The sequence below is a fragment of the Bidens hawaiensis genome, unplaced genomic scaffold, assembly GCF_021521415.1.
Source record: "Bidens hawaiensis isolate Kalapana, Puna unplaced genomic scaffold, B.hawaiensis_p1.1 tig00047393_1, whole genome shotgun sequence".
NCBI lineage: Eukaryota > Viridiplantae > Streptophyta > Magnoliopsida > Asterales > Asteraceae > Bidens > Bidens hawaiensis.
In genome coordinates this window covers 1-6,074 of record NW_027498458.1, presented here as the reverse complement: position 1 = coordinate 6,074, position 6,074 = coordinate 1, and the positions used below count along the sequence as shown (strand labels likewise).

Here is a 6,074-nt window from a genome sequence, read left to right as displayed (position 1 = left end):
ACCTTAGATCTGATCCTGTTAATAGTAATTAATGCCGTTAAAAAAAGTAATTAATTTAATTCCATGAAATCTTTGTCTTAAATATAAAAGATGGCTTTTTCAAATAATAAATAAAACACGAGGCCAATAATGGGTTCATTTCAGATATCTTTTTGTTTAAAATATATATATATGTTTTTATTTTTTTAATAATAAGACCATGACAGGTTGAAATTAATATTCATTTTGGGTTAAATCTGCCCCCTTATTTTTGCACCTTTAATTTGACAACTGATATGATAAATAATTTTTTTGAGCTTTTATTTAAATGATTTTCTTTTTCACACAATTTAATATATATGATGTCTTATATAAATTTAAACACACCTTTGCAGTGCATTTATTTTTCATAACGTTTTAATGTAAATTTTATTATAGACTGGTATACAAATTGTATAGGTAAAATGTATAACGTCTTGATTTTTTATAAAATAATTATAAAAACTTAGTTAAAAATAAACATACCACATCTGAATTTATTTAAAATATCATATATTAATATATATAAAATAATTAAAAAAAACTAAATTGTTATATGAAATGTCAAATAAAGATGCAAAAGTAACATTAAAGGTGTTGTAGCAGGCCTTTTTCAGATCCAGATTAGTAAAAGAAAGTTAATTATAATCTGATATCTAGTTCATGATTATAAAAAGTAAGAAACAGAATATAACTCTTAAAAAGAGTTAAAAGGCCCATTCTAAATTTTTAATTTTGCTTAAACTTTAGAAAAAAAAAGGTAAAAAGATTTTTAAAAATTTTCTAACAGAAGATAAAACAAAAAAGCAAGAAAAAGATGAACATGAAATAATTAAACAAATAATAATATTCCCTATCTTCTTCTTTGTGAGCCCCTTCACACTCTTGCTTTTACTGTATCTTTTCATTCTACTCTTTCTCTCTCATCAATCACCAAACCCTTCTTTCTCTCTCTAGAATCCAAATCAAACCCACAAATGAGAGGAGTAATGGGCAAATACCCATCTAGTGATGGCAATGGTGAAGTGAATGGTGCAAATGGGATCATAAAAACCAACAGAAAATGCAGAGATATTGTGTTTCTTGTTTTTTTCATAGCTTTTTGGATTGCCATGATTGTTAACTCAAGCTTTGGATTCAACCAAGGGAACCCATTGAGGTAAGAACCATAAAGTTTCAAGCTTTTTTTTATTTTATTTTTTTTTTATAATAAATGGTGTTGGCTTTTTAATAAAGGTTGTATTTTTCTTGAGGGTTTTCAAGATTTAACCAAAGAAACCCATTGAGGTAAAGAAACATAAAGTTTCAAGCTTTTTTAAGTTTTTGAATAAATGGTGTTATTTTTCTTGAGGGCTTTCAAGATTTAACCAAAGAAACCCATTGAAGTAAATAAACATAAAGTTTCAATTTTTTTTTGAATAATTGTTGGCAATTTCCTTTAATAAAAGATTTAATTTTTCTTGAGGGTTTTCAAGATATAACCAAAGAAACCCATTGAGGTAAAGAAACATAAAGTTTCAAGCTTTTTTGATTTTTTTAATAAAAGTTTTTTTTTTTTAAATAAAGATTTAATTTTGCTTGAGGGTTTTCAAGATTTAACCAAAGAAGCCCATTGAGGTAAAGAAACATAAAGTTTCAAGCTTTTTTAATTTTGAAAAAATGGTGTTAATTTTCTTTAATAAAGATTTAATTTTTCTTGAGGGCTTTCAAGATTTGTTGCTGTTAGTGTCTCTTTCATGGTTTAATAAGCTTTTATTGTGGTCAAGATTTGATTTTTATAGATGATGCTAATTATTAAGTTCTTTTTCAAGATTTTGATTTGTATTTTTGCTGCTAATTGTGAATCTTGACAAGTTAGTGAAGAAGGTACTCAGGGGAATTGCATGATTCTTGATAGGTTATTATTTGGGGAAAATATTAGCTAAATACAAAATGTCACACTCTACTTTTAGAACTGCATTATTAGTGATTAGGGTTTTATTTTCTGTGAGAATACCAACAATGCCAGAATACATGGGCAGAGTTAATGTGAAAATATTGTTTTATTTTTCGATGCTAAGTATATTCACTCCATTTAGTTTATAGTGTAAATCTAAATGTGGCAGGTTGAGCTAAAATTTGACCTCCTATTTGATATTGTATAGTTAATCCAAGTATGAGTCTGTTAACTCTTGGATCAGCATAGTCTCAACTTTCCAAATATTAGATTTTTGTCATCTTGTTTTCTAGATAATTATTGATATTAGTTTTTGTAATCCTAAGATCAAAATAGAAAATGATTTATATACCAATTACACTAAGTTTCCAATGTCTATATATTTTCTTATTTGGATCCTTAATCTTTTAGCAAACATATGGTTTCCTTTCACCTTTCTTTAATGTGTGGTGTATGATCAATAATTCAATATTTATTTTGTCAGGCTAAACTATGGATTGGATTACAAAGGCAATGTATGCGGAGGCAAGCACAAAGATTTCAACCTCCGGGAACTTGAACTAACATATTATGTTAATCCTAATCAAGTTTACCAAAGTGGATTAAAAAACAGTGGACTAAAACTATCTCACACGCGCACAATATGTTTGTTAGACTGCCCGGTTCCGTCTGAAGATTCCTTAAACTGGGTATGTGATTATCCAGAAGGAGATGTCCGTATCACATTAGACGATTGGATCGATATGAATTATGATTATTTTGCTGACCTCACTCCTGAACTAAGAAATACTTCTCTTGAGCTTCAAGGTCCTTGTTATCCTGTTATTTTTCCAAGCGTTAATGGTATGTTAATAATTTTATAAGTCAAGTTTGTGAGTAATGATTTTGTAATTTTGTTGGTGATTTGTAAATGTTTTTTTGTTGGTATGGTAATGCAGTTTATTGGACTTGCCAGTTTGTTGATCGACCGTCGAACGTGTCGTTAACACATTGGAAACAAATGAATGGGGTTACAATTGAAGATAATATGGTCATAGATAAAGCTATTCATAAGTCCATTAATGCACGGTCTTCGGTATTGAAGGTATGTTAGCCTAAATGTGTTTTTCATTCCCTAAAATTGTTTTTTTAATCGTTTATTAGAGTGTAAAGGTGGCAAGATGAGCGGGCGGACGGGTTGGGTAACGGGTCAAAATGGTTTCTAGTTGAAACGGGCCATTTTTTTATGTGGGCGGGCCGGAGGGTTGGGTTGACACAAGCATTTTGTCTACTTTTAAAAAAGTTTGAAACGGCTAAGTAGGGTCGTCTCCGAGAATCGTAAAATTTTTTGGGCTGAAGGCGAAAAAAAAATTGGCCTTAAATTAGTTGAGTAATTGGGTTTAAACATTAAGAATACATATATTTTCTTTCAAATATATAAATAAATAAATAAAAATTCGGGCCTATCGGGGTGTCGGGCCAGGGTCGGTCGACCACCCAGCCCCTCATCATAGCCGGAACTGTGGTTAAACCGTTAGTGGTTGGTTGAAACGGGTCAAAATGGTTTTTAGTCGGGCCATTTTTAGTGCGGGTCAAGCGGGCCGGGCCCGGTTGGAGTTGGTTGACACACAAGTACTTTGTCTACTTTTAAATGAATTTAAACGGTTAAACCATTAGTGGTTTGACTCATTCTCCTTTTAGCTAAGAATCTTGATTTGACCCATTTGAGATAAAGTAATAATCCAAAATGATCCATTTATAAGTATTTGATCATAGTTCTCACATTGATTAAAAAATGAAACTTGCGTGCAAATCTTTAATATTTTCAAGGTTGAAATTCTTTATTGGTGTAACGATTGCAGAGATATGTAGCGGATGTTGGAAAATCATGGCCCGTTTTGATTGTGTGTGGAGGGCTCTTGCCTCTACTTTTATCATTGTTATGGCTTTTAATGATTCGACATTTTGTACCCGCAATGCCATGGGTTACCGTGTTCTTCTTTAACGGCCTTATAATATCAGTCACAATGTTCTACTACATGAAAGGTAATATAATGTGTATTAACTTATTATAATCTTGTAATTTGAACTTATAATTTTTAAATCCTTTAATATGATATTAATCCTTCTTTTTCTTTATTTTCATCTTTTTAGCCGGATGGATTGGAAACGATGCTATCTCGCCCATTATTGGTGAACATGATCCATACTATCATGTTTCTGCAAGGGTAAAATTTTAAAATCAATTATTTTTATTCATTTGTTGATATAAATTTACTAATTAACTAATTTGGTTTATTCAGGAGCAACATCATATCCGTGCAGCTGCGTTTCTAATGACTTGTGTTATGATTGTTGCTGTTTTATCGTCTATAGCTATAGTGAGACGAATTCTTATGGCGACATCTGTACTCAAGGCAAGTATAATCATATCTTATAATTATAATCGAGTTAATTACACGAATGGTCCCTGTGGTTTGGTCATATTGCAACTTTAGTCCCAAGTTCCAAACTACAACTTTAGACCAGCTATTTGCACGAACATAACACTATTGGTCCCTAAAATGGATGGGGGTTAACTTTGTCTCGGATGCTGCATGTAAAATGTGTGAATTACCTTGAAGGGTATTTTGGTCATTTTACACGCAGTTAACGGTACAAGCTAACATCCATTTATTTTAGGAATTAATGTGTTACGTTCGCGCATACAATCATTCTAAAGTTGTACTTTTGGAACTCGGGGACTAAATTGCAATATGACCAAACCACAGGGACCATTGCACACTTAATTTTTTAACATCCGAGAAGTTCATAAATTAACAAACTTTATTTGCAGGTTGCTGCAAAGGTGATTGGGGAAGTTCGCCCGCTAATAATATTCCCGGCCGTACCGTACTTAATCCTTGCGGTCTTTTACATGATTTGGTTATCAGCTGCCCTTAATCTTTTCAGTTCGGGTCAAGTAATCCGCAACGATTGCACGACAAATTGTTGTGCGTATGATCTTAAAGCCAAACGGGTCAGCTGTGACGATTGTTGCGGTTATAGTATCCATTACACTCCTCACATTGCAGCTTCAATTCTATTCCACTTGTTTGGATGTTATTGGGCCACTCAGTTTATCATAGCGTGTTCTTCAACCGTGATCGCGGGCTCTGTAGCTTCATATTATTGGGCTCGTGGGGAAACTCCGGTTAGTCTTTTAGTGTAATAAAAAATACTTACCTCTTGGTTTTTTGCATCTTTTTTGTTTCTAATGAATGCCTTTACTTGGTATAGACAACAATTCCGTTTCTTCCGGTTTTTTCGTCAATGAAGCTGCTCACAGCGTTATAGTCTTGGCTCGGTGGCAATTGGGTCTTTGATTGTATCTTTTGTTGAGTCGACTCGGTTTATACTCGAGGCCGTACGACGGAGGCTTAAAGTTGCTGACATCATGCCTGACAATTGGTTTAAAAGAATGATGTTTTATACTTCTCGGATTTGCTTGAAGTTTATTGAATTGACCGTGAAATGTGTTAATCGGAATGCATACATTATGGTAAGTGAAGATTCTACCTATATCGTTTTGATGAGGGGACAAGATGGGCTCATGGGCAGGTCGGTTGGGTTGGATAACATGTCAAAATGAGTCATTTTTAATATGGGTTGAAACGGGTCGGGTCAGGTTGTACTGACATGCAAACACTTTTTTCTCATTTTTTTTGTAATTACAAAAAAAATGCTTTAGTCATGTTTACAAAACCATTATTATTACAGTAATACTTTAGTCATTAAAGGTTAGAGCCCGTGTTCCACACGGGTCGAAAATATAATAAAAATAAAAAATTATTATATGTAATACATAAATTCAGTTATATCATATAATAATTTTTATTTATGACTTTTTTAATAAGTTTTTGATATATTTATGTACTATTTATTTTTAAGTTGCAAACCAAACCTTGTTGTTTGATTTATTTTAAAAATAAAATATTCAAACCGATATTATTATATTATGGTTTATGAGGTTATATGCATTAAATTATACTTTGTGCGACTTTTAATCTTTTTGATCCCTTACCCTTTTAGCTAAATTTTTTTACTCCTGGTTCAGATAACTTAACAAGTAGATGGTTGAAATGGGCCGGGGCAGGTTCTT

At 32.1% G+C, this 6,074-nt stretch overlaps 1 pseudogene across 1 annotated transcript; it reads left to right on the top strand.

Moving 5' to 3' along the window:
- Positions 1–912: 912 nt before the first annotated feature.
- Positions 913–5,564, top strand: LOC143596947 (choline transporter protein 1-like; annotated as a pseudogene). The gene is made up of 8 exons (XR_013146812.1): positions 913–1,177; positions 2,439–2,797; positions 2,893–3,038; positions 3,796–3,979; positions 4,088–4,161; positions 4,237–4,350; positions 4,770–5,126; positions 5,213–5,564. The product of XR_013146812.1 is annotated as a choline transporter protein 1-like (transcript).
- Positions 5,565–6,074: the final 510 nt, after the last annotated feature.